General features: G+C 45.1%; 1 long non-coding RNA gene across 6 annotated transcripts in view; it reads left to right on the top strand.

The window, feature by feature from the left end:
* The window catches only part of LOC135920056 (uncharacterized), a 43,427-nt gene extending 38,056 nt beyond the window's left edge, over positions 1-5,371 (top strand). For all 6 annotated transcript variants that reach the window (XR_010570148.1, XR_010570150.1, XR_010570152.1 and 3 more), the window contains one exon: positions 4,982-5,371. This is a non-coding gene — a long non-coding RNA (uncharacterized lncRNA). The remainder of the gene's footprint in view (positions 1-4,981) is intronic.
* The last annotated feature ends 8,701 nt before the right edge of the window (positions 5,372-14,072 follow it).

Here is a 14,072-nt window from a genome sequence, read left to right as displayed (position 1 = left end):
CAGTGACTGTGCTTTCAGTCACCTATAGTGATCGCACGACCCTCTCCGAGATTCAGGCTTATCTGGTTGCGCGTAAATGGAACTGCGTGCAATGGCGCATTCGCGATTTCTTCAAGCCTACTGCCGAGCCCGAATAATTGCATGGAAATAAAGGACTTCTTTCTTTTTCTTAATCTGCTTTTTCGGACACCTGTTTATTTGTACATTTCTGCAGTCCCAATGAGGTCCGAATAAACGGTCGGCGACTGTATTACGGGCTGTTATTATTGATTTTCGCTTTTCTTTAGCTTCATCATACTTACATTTGCACATGGCATAAGGTATTAGAGAAAACTGCGCTTGTGTAAGTGCTCATTTTTAGACTGTGTACATAGTTGCTATCGCTGGCAGCGTAGGTAACTAAGCGAGGAGGTTGTTTATGCTGCTGTCCCGAATGCTCTTGTTTCGTGTTTCACTCAGAGCTTCTCTGGAATTAAGAAATAACAACACCTACAGACCTACCCATTTATACAGTGAATGCGACTGGCAGCCTTCGGGAACGGAGACATACAGATGTTGGCACAGCACTGTCGCTGCTTCCTGCACTTATCATGTACGCTCCATGTGAAGCAAAAAGTATTTAATATGGAATCGCTAATGCCAGAAATAAATATAAAAGCAGTTTCCTTCATCCTAACTGCTTATGTTTAAGTTCAGGTCCATGCATGAACTCGACGGCACCAGACCTAACCTTCGCTGAATAGGACCGAAATTGGCTCAGACTTCATGTGCACAGCTTGAGAGGGCTGAAGCTTGTACATTTCAACTTCGAATGCATGTTTTGACTCCTTTTGCACACATTTAATTATATATACAAGTGAAGGTGCTGTGGCTATCGTATTGTCAGTTCGACGGCCAGTCGCACAGGGTTCAGTCGAACGATGGTCAGCAAGCTGATTTTTTTGGTGCCATCAACAAGCCCATTGCACTATGACACAATGTGCTCGTATGTTGCATTGTCATCGACCTGGTATAATAAAATAGTCTCAGCGACTTACTGGGTTGAATACCCTGCCAATCGTTGGTGTCAGCATCTTGTCAGTCTCGTATCGACCCAATGTGACCACACCTTAAACAAATGAAACTAAATTACAGTGTTTTAGATTTCCAAACCACAATATTATTATGAGGCATGCCGTAGCGGGGGACTCCGGAATAATTTGGACCTCCTGAGGTTCTTTAACGTGAACCTAAATTTAAGTACACAGGTGTTTTCGTGTTTAACCTCTATCTAAATGTGGCTTCCATGGCCGGGATTTGATTCCGCAATCTCATGCTTAGCAGCCGAACACCATGGCGGGTGGGTTTCAAAATTGATGTCAAGCCACGGCCGCAAAATGCTGAAGGAGCCGTACTAGATGTTACGATTTATTTATTCGATTCTATTCGCTTATGCATGACTTCATTCGAACCAATTAAAAAGGTACAAAAAATAGAAAAAGTATCCTAACACAATCCGTCTCCAGTGAAGCACATGCTGCCACCAGCAGCAAGAAAACTTGGTCAGTAATGTGATGATTTTGTAGTGTCACCCAAGTATAATGCGAGTGTTTTTCCAAAATTTTCCAAAGGCGGCATCTACATGGTTTATGGTGCAGTCAGGACAAAAGCATAGCCGCTTTCTGTTTCAAAATGGAATTGAAGTGCTCATTTTTGGCACTGCACTGACATATGGCTGCTAGTGGAGTTGCAACGCAGTACATAGCACAAGTGTTTGCGGCCATGCGCGGCTGAGTGTTGTTTTTTTTTTCGGTGGGGGAGGGAACAATTGTCTGTGAAAGAGAAATCTATTCCATCACTGGCTTTGGGGATGCGTATCTCAGAACTAGTGCTACTGCATGAGTTCTTACAAAGCAGAAATTTTTGAGTAATGTAATACCAAAGCCTGCCATTGCCATAAATTTTTGTTAGCAAAAAATGTTGCACTGTTTTGAAGCAGTAATGTTCAATAATTAAAGGCAGTCATTAGTGAAACTCTCAGTAATGTAAGCAGTAATGAAGCAAAAATATGGAGGCAAAATTTAAATGTCGTACAGAGTGATAGTCGATTCTGCATTTCATAGAAACGTCTTTTCTTTTCCAGTTAGTGTGGTGAATAACTGGCACATTCCCAAAAGTTTCAGTGCTGCACTTCTCGTGAGCACAGGGAAATTCACAGCATTCAACAGTAGCCCAAGGGAAGACACCCTAGAGTCGCTTCGACAAGAATTGCCTTCAGTTTTGTGAGCTATGTTGTAGCTCATTATAGCAAATAGCCCCTTCTGTACATTAAATATTGAGTTAATAAGTGGCTACTAATGTACTCTACCAAAGCATTAGAAAATGCCTTGACGCAGACCACAAGGAGTTTTAGAAATGGCACACCCAAGCGCCTCTGCCTACAAAGCTCCATGCCTTGTTGCATTCCTTTGTATTCTTTTTTAATGCCACAGTTTACACACCTTGAACATTGAGTGCCCGAAACCTAAAGCACCCTATTAATATGCCGAACATTTAGCCTGCAAAGAAACTGCATGCAAATGGGTGCTATCAGCGTTAGTATTACAATAAACAAATATTTGTTTTCACATTAATGAAACCAGTGACATGAAGTATATCCTCACAAATTTGAAAATAAATGCAGAATGAGCCTTGCTGATTGTCGTATCAGTGTCATGATCAAAATCTTTTGATGTTTATGTTACCCATTTAAATTAACTTCCCTCTTGTACGTGGACTGTGGCCTAGAATCCTCAATGTAGGAGGAGACCAACCTAGGCCCCGAGGCCCATATTTACATCTGAAAGACCTTCATACTGTCACCTGTCAGTGCTGTGCCAACCAAAAAAAGATAATTTATGGATATATGGACATATTAGAAGATGTCTTTGCCATTGAAAGCACTGTTATCAACCTTCAAGAAATGCAATACTCGTAAGGTATTTCCAGCGACTTTATTATAACTTCCCCGAACTGCATGGAAGGCTTTTAATCCCACCAACCCGTACATCTCGTCGCCTTTTTAACTCTTGCAGCATCCAGCGCTTGCATGGTTCAACACTTTCCTTTAATCAATAGTTTTTGCCTAGCACCATTGTAGAGTGGAACAATTTACCAGATAGAGTTGTCAATGAGCGCAACCGCAATATTTTCAAGCAGCTGCTTACTGATCACCTTAAACCCTAACCTTATAATGACCGTACTGTGTCTTCATTCTTTTGTGATTGCCGTTTCACATTGTGACTGTTCTGCTGATTTGCTTTTGCATTCTATTCAGTGTGCCTCTTGGCTTTTTTTTGTTATTATTTGTTTGTTTTAATGCGAATCCACAGGCTGAGTCTTGTAAGAAATTGTAACCATATCTTTGTTTTTATCCTTATCTTCTGTAACCCCCCCTTATGTCATACCCTGACAGGGGTCCTTAAGGAAAAATAAATGATGATCATGATGATGATGAGGTCTACCATGGCCACCAATGTGTGCATGAAACCTATGATGTCTCTAACATTCGCCAGCATGGCAAACCTTGTGTGCCAGTGCCGCTGGTATCATTGCACTGAAAAGAAGTTGCATTACTACCACACTTATGATGGGTGCTCAGAGTTGTCTACTTCATTATTTTCTTTCTTGTGCACCGGTATTATTGCTGTTTTACAGATGAAGGGCGCATGAAAGAATACTCCATATTACTCCTAAATTTAACCTGCCCCAGAGCCCTTGTCAAGTTACATTTCTTGAACCTTTTACAGTGGTGTACAATATTAAAGGAAAAAAAAGTTTTGTAAGTCGGCATTTTAGTCTGGTGCATTACAAGTATTAAGAACCTAGCAATTACGTACACAAATACAAAAAGAACTACGAAAAATTGGGCATAGAGATAGATATAAATTTTGATAGCAGAAGATGATGTCAAGCTGAATTTCTGGCTTTGTCTGTGCCCCTGTGATCTGTACCTTTTATGGATGTGAAATAAATTTAAAGTTGAAGTAGCGTAAAACAAAGTAACCATTAAAAACTGGACATTACGTTCGCATATAACTTATATTAGCAGGAGTATATGCTAAGAATCCTAAGAGACAAATAGAATGTCAATCCCAGGGAGGCTACACTCCAGTATTTGCTAATGATTCAGTGGTTGGTCACAGCTAGTGATGCTTTTGGATAGATGGCAGCCAAGGTACAGCTGCGAAAATAGGTGAAACATGTAGAAGGGCCACCAAAAATTACATGCTGGGGCACCGCAGGTTGCATTGATCTGAAGACTCATTCGACATCCATGCCTGGAGTCTGGTTATGCATCATTTCCAAAGGGCCTGTCGCAAGTGTGTGGCACAGCTTGAGTAAAAGTTTGAGGCAACCTGAGGAATGCAAGTCGATATCTATAAGCACCAAAATATTATTCACCATAGGACAAATTTCAAGCTTACCACTTGCACATGGCAAATAACGAAAACAGACACACATCACCAGACTCTTTGTAAAAAAAATGTAAAAAGGGTGTAAATAAATGTGTGGAACTGCTTATTGGATATGTTTCTCGTTTTGTCTTGTGTGCATTAATAGTTGTACCTCAACATAATGTATGTTGTGCATTTACTAGGCCCTCAGGATGCCCGGTTTCTTTGAGTGGGTTATTCCATGCTAACTGTCCTAACCTGGCACTTGACCACTTGCGATCTCTTTTTGAAAAATTGGAGGCTCTTCAGTATAACACAAAAGGTCATTTCACAAAATATTTCCTGTGAAAAAAAAATTATTATCGACAGAAGTACCTTGTGATCTTTGTTGTAAAGCACCAAACTAGCGTCTTAAGAGGTGGGGCCAAAAAAAAATTTTTTTCAATACGAGAGCAAAACAAATCTTTCTCAGAAAAATTGTGTGTAATTGATTATTAGCCATTGCTCAATTTATTATGGGCTGTTAAAAATGCACAACATGGTCTATTACTTTCTTTTTTCTTCAGAGAACTGGCTTTCAAGCTGAAGATTTATGCATTCCAAGTGCACAGGACATGTACAGTGAGTGAGTGAGTGAGAAAACTTTATTTCGGATCAGAACGATTTGCGTCCAGCGAGTTAAAGGGCTGGAGCACCCGCCAAGGTTACGGCCAAGACTTCTTGCCTCTCGGCGGCTTCCTTGGCCCGCTGGACTGCCCAGAGTTGGTCTTCCAGGTTCGAGCTGAGTAGCATGGCCTGCCATCGCGTGCAGAGGCTGTCAATGGAGGCTTCGCTCGCATTGTCCTGCATTAGCCCCTGGCATTCCCATAGCATGTGTTCCAGTGTGGCTCTGGTGCCACACACTTTGCATCTATCTGTTGTGTATATGTCTGGATAAATAGCGTGCATTAGTATCAGGCTCTTGTATGATTTGGTTTGTAGTTGTCGCCACTGGACAGCTTGCGATCTGGTGATTTTTGGATGGGGTGGCGGATAAGTGCATCTTTGCATCCTGTAGTCGTTGGTGATGTCGTTGAACCTGGTCATTCTGTCTTCCCATTCCCTTACTTTGGAGGGCCCTGTCAAGGGGTCTACGTTCATCGCAGCTCAGAAAGTCAGTCCTCAAGCTACGTTGTGTGCCGCCACATTATGGTCGTCCTCTCCCGTTGAGTTGGTGGTGTGGGCTGGTATTCATAGGATTTAGACGCATCTGTCTTCCCTTGTAGGTTTGCCTTTTCTGAGTATGTTTAGCGCCTCAGCTGAGATCCGGCCGTTCGCGAAGTTGCGTACTGCCATCTGGGAATGGCTGGTTATATAGTATGCATTGATTTGTGCTATGGCTAATGCTATAGCCACTTCCTCCGCCATTTCGATGCGTGTTGTGTTTATAGCCAAGCTTGTGCAGCATTGTCTGTTGTGGTTAAGTATACTGCTTCCACAAAGCTGCATTTGTGTTTGTAACGTGCAGCATCTACAAAGAGCACATCCTTGTTTTTTCCGTAGTTCTTAGCCCTGATTTTTCTCCTGCCCTCGTGGAGTACAGGATGCATATTCTTTGGTAAGGAGGGTACCATGAGTTTGGCCCTTATTTCCTTGGGTATGTCCCGTTTGTCTCCATGTTGTGTGTGGTAGCGGATCCCTAATTTATCTAGGATGTGTCTGCCCGCTGTCGTCTTGGAGAGGCGTTCCCATTGCGCTATACGTTTGCGCTTCTATTAGCTCCTCTAGCGTAATGTGCAGTCCCAGCTCTAGGAGTTTCGCCATGCTCATGCTTAGCATGAGTCCAATCGCTTGTTTGTATATCTTCCTAATCAGGCCGTCTAGCTTCTTCTCTGCGGCACACCATCTGTGCTATGCCGCCACATACGTGATCTGACTTATGACGAACGCCTGAATGATTCTCATGACGCTTGCTTCTTTCATTCCCTCATGCCTGTTGGTGATTCTCTTGATCAATCGCATCGTCTGAGAAACTTTGACTGCGATTTTGCGAATAGTTTCTTCGTTGGTGCCCTTGGCTTCTATGATCATTCCCAACAGTGTGCAAAAGCTACAGAGCCTCTTGGTAGCATCATCTACAGAGCCTCTTGGTAGCAGAGACAAAATGCATGAACTTAAGCATTCTTGCACTTATGAGGGGATTCTAAACTGCTTTCACGTAACTCCTTCACCACTGAGTGGTGCCAACCTGCTTCAGTCAAGCAGATGTGGCTAGATTACATGCATTTACAAGCATGCTGATATCTGCTGTTGGCCTGCTTCGTCTCATCCCTCCTAAGGCTGCCAACTCTCTAGTGGACATTGTCTGGACGGCATGGTAATGGGGGGCATGGGCAGGAGCTGCCAGGCTGTACCTGTAACAAAGTGGTCCTGCAATGTCACGATTTACAACAAAAAAAGTGTAGCAGTGTTTTATGTAACATGACTGCCAATGCAGATAAAGGTATACTGTAAATGGTTAGGGCCTACAATACAACTAGAACCCTGATAAAAACAAAACTGCCTTTATGTTTATGGACAAGACGAAAAGCAATGTGCAGCAGAGCTGTGCATGTAAGCTCAACTGATACCTAGGCTTACGTCATCAAGTGATCTGCTAATCAACTGCAAGCCCCCATTTTAAAATGTCACAGTATTTTACCTCAGTCTGCAGTAATGTTATGCTGCATGATTTCAAGTTCAACATCTCTTAACATCAGTAAATCACCAAGCTAATTCAGTTAACAAATTGCCACAGCTGTTAATGAAATAAAGTGCAAACTGAGAATGAAGCTGGCCAGTTGGGTAGTAAGAAATAACGCACCTTTTACATTTTATTGTTGTTTTTCTGCCTGTTTCTTGCGCTAGCATTAAAGTACATGACAGCTTTCAAGTTAACATTTCACCCTGTAATTTTTTTCCCATACTGCGTAATACTTCAGCAAGAGCAATAAGGCTCCCTTTTAATGGTAAGTGATGGTAGAACAAGGAATGTTGGAGCCAATGTTTCAACAAGGTGACTTGTCTCCTTCCCCATGTCGAAATGTTGGCTCGAGCAATGTTCCTTGTTCTACCACACCTCATCATTTCAAGTCTTCATCTTCCCGGGTTCATCTGCCCTTCTAATGTTGTGTCAACGTAATTGTAAGAACAGAGAATTAGTAAATGTAGCTGATGAGAACAATTTAGGCTTGTTGGTAGATAATGACAGAGTAATATCGCAAGATCAAGACGCGGGCAAAGGAGGCTTGCATGTCTTGTCACCTCTTTACCCTTTGTGCGAGGGGGTTGAACCTCCCCCCCTTGCTCCCCCTTTTTTCCCGCAACAGAAAGTTTCAGGAGGGAGGCTCAGAAAGAGGGCTAGTGGCTGCCTGAGTGGAGGGGGGAGTACCATTTGGGTGATCCCCTGTCTCAGGCACACGCGCAAAACGTCTTCACCATAGCGCCAAGCACAAATAGGTAAAAGGTGCAGCTTGCTGCTCGTCCACATCAGCTCGCGTCTGATTTGCAAAAAGTGACTGCATTTGTGCTTGTTGGACTAAAGAAAGAGTTTGTTTAGCTGCACTGGCGATGGCCGACCCCTGAACATTGGCCAGAAAGGAGGATGGTGCAATTAAGAGACTACCTAATTAATTGGAGAAACACAGAGTGGGGAACAAAAAAGTACAGAGGGCCTATTTGCAATAATTACAGTATTTATAATAGTGAATATTAGGGCAATTTACACACATTTTGCCTCCCATGCAGAGGACGCACCGGCTAGTGAGCATGAAGAGGGCGAGCTGACCATTAAGAGAGCGCATTTCAAGAGGCGCAAACTGATGGTCTATTGTGTCTAGTAATATAGCAGAAATTTTCAGGTGCCTTAGTTTCATTCACGACGGTTGTCAAGGCATTGTCGAAGTGAACTCCGATGTTTATCCGAGTTGTTGCTCTCCCCAGGTGCATATGCCTATGTCAGGCACATAGCGATTACAGTACTGGTGAAAGAGAAAAATTTTAGTGAAGGGAAAGTTGACAAGCATGCAAAATGCTGTCTTAAGCAACCGCACATTTTCCTTTTATTGAAAGAATGATGGCTTGTGGTTCTCTGGAGAACAACTAGCCCTTGCTTTGGGCCTGTCACCAGTTGTGCACACAAAGTGCACCACTGATGTGATCCTCCATAGATAAGAGATGCGTAGCCTGACCATGCTGCTTGCCGTAATATATGCAGTTTGCAAGCATATTTGAGGTATACTAATCAGAGAGGCAACGAAAATTTCTTCAGCTGTAGAATCCTCCTCCCCTGAATTCAATGTTTAGGACTAGAGGCAACGAAAATTTTTTCAGCTGTAGAATCTCCCTCCCCTGAATCCAATGTTTAGGACCACACTGTTTGTGCCAAATGTATGCTAGAAGAGCGCTGCTTTCGGAAAGAAAAGTAGGAGAAAGGTGTTGCCCGACATCTGTAGCAGGAAGAATATTGTGGCCCCACCCAAGGCATGCCCTACCTCATTCCGGATCGTGTTAACCATAACTGTTGAGGGGAAATTGGTGCTAAAAATTACACACAGAGAAAAAGATGGGACAAGGGCATGCTTAAAACTTTGGGGCACTGTTGCTCCCCACCAGGCCTTCATGTCGTCAAAGCGCTTCTCATTCCTGGTACTCGACCGAATCATCAACTATGCTGCGCAGAAGAAAAGCATTGCGGAAATGTTGCGACTTGCTTGTCTGGGAAAAGCAAGCCCCCCCCTTATCCCTTTCTTTATTTTCCTTCCCTTGCTTTTACTTTCATTATGTAAATAAAAACAACAACGTGCTTATATTGTGAGAAGGCGCCACACTTTTGATGGCTTTGCCTCGGGTCATTTTTGATCTGCATAACATAAGCCTTATTTTCGGTCTTGTTTCCTCGCATTGAATAAAAAGTTGGCACTCACTTAACATACGGTAAAGAGTATGAAGGCAAAAGGCTCCTCGCTCACGAGACATTCATTAAATTTTCATTCTCCACGCCCAATACCCTCTACCACATGGTATGGGAATGTCAAAAAAACCCATCGACACCGCCCATCACCGGACCAACCGTCGAGCAGTGGGAGGCACAGCTGACAAGCTCGACCCCTGAAGACCAGCATCGCCTGGTGAGCAGGGCCAAGCTGTCAGCTCAGGCCCACGGCATCCTGGACTAGGGACGCCGCCCACCTCGGACGATTTTACCGTCGGCTCATTTCAACTAATAAAGTTTATTCCTCCTCCTCCTCATTCCAATGCATTGTTACTTCCTATTTCTTGTTTTCTTCCACTAAAAGCCCTGGGTCTGAGTGCCTTAATTAACTGTCCTAATTAACTATGTCTTACTTTGCTTTAACACCAAAGGTTGTGGTTTGGACCATCAATTATGGTGCCATGGAATTTTGGTCCCACCAAAGGCCGTGGGTTCGAGTGCCCTAATTTGCCCTATCACCAAAGGTCGTGGGTTCAAGTCACAACAATTTGGTGCCATAACGCCGGACGGTTAATCTTTCGACCAATGAGCCACCTAAGGCTCATGGGTCTTAAAAATTTACCGGTGATTACGATACTCCCTAGTGCCAAATTCGAGCGTGGCTCTATACGTGTTTTCATTTGGCGATACACTGGCTGGCGCGGAAAATCTATCTCGTGCGGCAAGTTGCAAACGGAGCGAAGCGTTGCAAAACAAGCAGCTGTCGAGCACAACGATAGCGGCGAGCAGAGTCAGCGATCGGCGAAAATTTGATCTGTGGGTCGAGCACGTCGGCTTTTGTACATCACTCGTCGAAGACTCCACTGAAATCGCGTGTCTTCCAGAAAGTAGTACACAATTCGCGTCGCGCATACAATCGGATTACAAATACTATGGCGCCATCTCGTAGTCTCGTGCGGCACTTTGCTTTCCTCCTCACGCATTCGCCATGCTCGCCTCCTCCACTTTCCGCCTCATGCTTTCTCTGTAGCCTCCTCCTTCACTTTCTTCCTCGCGCTCCCTTCTTTGATCTGCCGCTGCGTTCCGCGTTCTCTTTCGCTGTGCTCGTTCGCTCGGTTACGCCGAAGAACGACGCCAATTAAGGCACGCCGACGCTCAACGCAGGAACGGGTGCCTAAGCGGCGCTCCAAAAAGTTGTTTTGCTTAATGATAATTTAGCGTCTCGGAAATAACATTGATGAATGAAACAGCCATGAATTTAAGCATGCGTGCTGAATTACCCGCTACGTTCACTTAAAGCAAAATTTGCTCGTCCGCATTTATATACGTTTCAAATATCTACTGAACTTGAGTTTTCAGAGTGCGCGCTAGGTGTGAGAAAGACGCTGTGGATTTGCGATTAATTTGCTTAACAATAACCGTGCGGCTGCACTTGATCACTGTCAAGTGCAGTTTGCACTGATGTGAGGTAGAACTATAAAGTCGCCCACGTTACGGAATAATTTTGTGTACCTGAAGCTGCCAGAGCGCCTGCATTTCCTCCACAAGTTCTTGCGTCTATGTGCCGCTATCGCCAACTGTGGGCGGAGTGGTGTGGTAGAGACTTAGGCTCACATTTTCTAATCGCTATCCGCTGGTTTATGTAGTTCAGTTGCCGTCGTATTACATTCCTTTCTCAAGCCGATTTGGGGCTCTTTGGCTGCAGTATATGTCGCCGCGGCATTCTGGTGTAAAAAAAAGGTTATTTACTTTTTCGGGGAGCAGTTTGTTCTAAATCAGCGAGATGGCGCTTTTGGCGGCGCCCCGCACGTTGCCTCAGTAAACGTGCACGAATACGAAGCCATTATCCCTTCGGGCCTGCGACTGTGCGATCAGCAGCTGTCGTAAATGCAGCTAATCGTTCGCTAACGCACTATGCTCCATTCATGCTGCAAAATGTTAAACAGTAGAGAGAAGATATGTGCAGTAGTTCGGCTGCAAAAGTGACTGCCATATTAAGGAATGGAATGAATCTGTGTGATCAAGTTTACGGACCGCTGCTACACAAGGACTGCCTGCGTTGCTGGCCCTTCGCAATACACGCTTTTCTCAAGAATTAAACAAATTCACGCATCCGCCAGCGTTGTATCGCTAACCTCCGAAGAAAGGGCTTCAACCCCGGAACGTGGACAATAGTGAGTACTGCTCATTACAGTGTGACAAAGGTACTGGTGCCGCTTCCTGGCATAGTTTCTCGCATGCTATCTACGCACATCCACCCAAGCCCCCACTACCACTTACGTCCACTCTACCGATACGTAACAAAAATAAATGAATGGGCCCACTGTTGAATCAATGCACCGAAGCATAGGTGACGGCAACTACAGCGATCACACATATTCGAAGCTGAACGCCTCGTGACGGTTCACTGAGTAACCGAATGACTAGCGATAATATCTCTTTGCCACAAGTTATTAAAAAGTACGAAAAATCAACGTTGCAAACCTTGTGCACAGCGAGAACACCTCTGTCGCGACTGAGCACACCCGCAACCGACTAGGCAAAAAAAAAAAAAAAGCCGATAGTGGCCGCACCGAAGAAGGTTATTCAGTCAGGAGCGAAACAAGCCGCTTGTTCAACCTGTTTGCCAAATGATGAACGAAGAGGAAAATACAGATTCTGATTTAATTCATAAGCGGAAAATTTGAGCACATTGGAATACATTTTTAGCCATGCTTTCGGTACAAGCACGGACGCTGTTTTAACGAGGCATAATGAGCTCCAAGAGCGCTTACATGTATTTTAAAGCTGTGGTCAAAGTTTCGTGTCGTTACCCCAATCACCGTCTACGATATCTGCCGAAACAGCTTTTCTGAACCGCACTGGCGTCATCCACATCTATTGTATACACGGAGTAAACAAAGGCAAGGAATGGTCGCGTCATTGCACGTGATCAAACTTCGTGACGGCCACTGGATCGCCGTGAAAAAGGTGCGGAACGGTTGTCAGAAAGTCTTCCGATTTAAGTTGTTTGCACGTCTGCACGTCCGCCACTGATACAGAGCCGGTATGCATGGGTGGGAATATTAGAGCATTTTAGTGCGTCCGGTATTCCGACAAGCGCGCGCGGTTTGCCAGTTGAGCGGGGGCGTAAACTTGAGCGGCCAGATTGGTGGCGCCAGCTAGTGGTGCACAGCTCAACCAAACAAACATAGAGCCAATTATTGGCGGCGAGGAGTTACGGAGTCGCCCTCTATCGGAAGCGCCTCGCTGGCGTAGTATGAGGGATCACGTGGCGCGTTCCTCATAGGTTTTGCTGTCAGCGCTCACTGAAAACACCACGCGCGAGCTCTCCCGGACATTTCTGTAAGTACTTTCGAAACGAGAGAAGTTTCTTACTGTCTAAATAATAATCTTGGGCAAACTGAAAGCACACAATCGTTTACAGCCGCTATCTCTTTACCGAATACGTACAGTGAACGCCACTGCGCGCGGTCGTCGCAATGGAGTCTCCCGAACCGGCTTCTTGCGTGAAAGGTAGGTAAACGCTGAGAGCAAGCTATGTAAAATATGTTCTTATAGTGTTTGTATAACTAAATGGAGCGCAATAGAATGAAGCCTCAATGCAGCGATCGCGCAGATTCGCAGCGACCGACTGCGCGTCTGCATGCTTGTCCGCGCACTGTGTCGCTTTCTGCGCGCGCGCGTTTTCGCACCGTGCCGTGAGCGTAAGGCCGCAGAATATGAGTATTTGACAGTATACAAGCAACCATTGTTGCGTGGGCGCTATCAGAGCTGTTCAAAAATAATGTCATTGTAGAGACTTCGACGCCTACGGGACTGCGATGTGCCGTCGCGACGATTCAATCTTTTTTTCTTCTAAATTCTTTAACCTTTCAATACTATTTCTCGAGTTGCGTCGCACTGTATGTTTATCGGCGTTCTCAGCGTGCCATTTCCCGCTGCTCCTTTTTTGTAATCCAGTGCATTAATTCATCACACAAACATGACCATATGCCATGCTTTCTTTAAATGTGCTTCTTACCGCTGCCTTTCCACTCCACTGAACTTGCCAGTATCTATAGTATCGACAAGTTCATAGACTAAACCGTCATGACATTAGTCGGGCAGCGGACTCGGGGCGAGCGTCTCAGTGCGCGTTTCCAGAACATCGCAGACCGGGCGCCGTAGCAGAAATCTTCCTTGCGTCTGTGCTTGCTGCATACCCGAGTTGTAGCCGATGACTGTTTGCCGGTTTTATGTTTCGCGAGCCAAGCTTCACACAGCTTCTTGTCCTGCGGCTACGTGCGAATAAGGCTGACACCGGCCTCCGTTACGTGCGTCCGGCCCGGCGGCACCGAGCAGTAGCCTACCATGTCGCGCGCCTTCAAAGGCAGCCACTACCTATTGTAGTGCTTTCAAGCGTTGTAAAGGAGACACTCGAAGCGTGAAAATTTCGCCACTAAATGAAAACCGCAGCGTACGGGGGAATTGAAGCTCGTTTTCAGCTCGCTTCGGCGCGCCCGAAGCAGCCGACGCGGCCGCTATGTCCACGTGATCCCTCCTAGCACGTCACGCCGACGGTGGCGCCAGCTTTTCCAGTGGTGGAGCTCGAGGCCAATATTCTGCTTAGCTGCTGGTATAAATTTTCGACAGCTGCATAATTGTGTTCACAAGTACGCCGCTGCCGAAAATTTGCAGCCGCAGCGAAGCACAATACAGTAGAC

This window comes from Dermacentor albipictus, unplaced genomic scaffold (genome assembly GCF_038994185.2).
Source record: "Dermacentor albipictus isolate Rhodes 1998 colony unplaced genomic scaffold, USDA_Dalb.pri_finalv2 scaffold_20, whole genome shotgun sequence".
Lineage (NCBI taxonomy): Eukaryota > Metazoa > Arthropoda > Arachnida > Ixodida > Ixodidae > Dermacentor > Dermacentor albipictus.
Note: the sequence above shows the minus strand (reverse complement) of the source record. Positions and strands in the feature narration are given on the sequence as shown.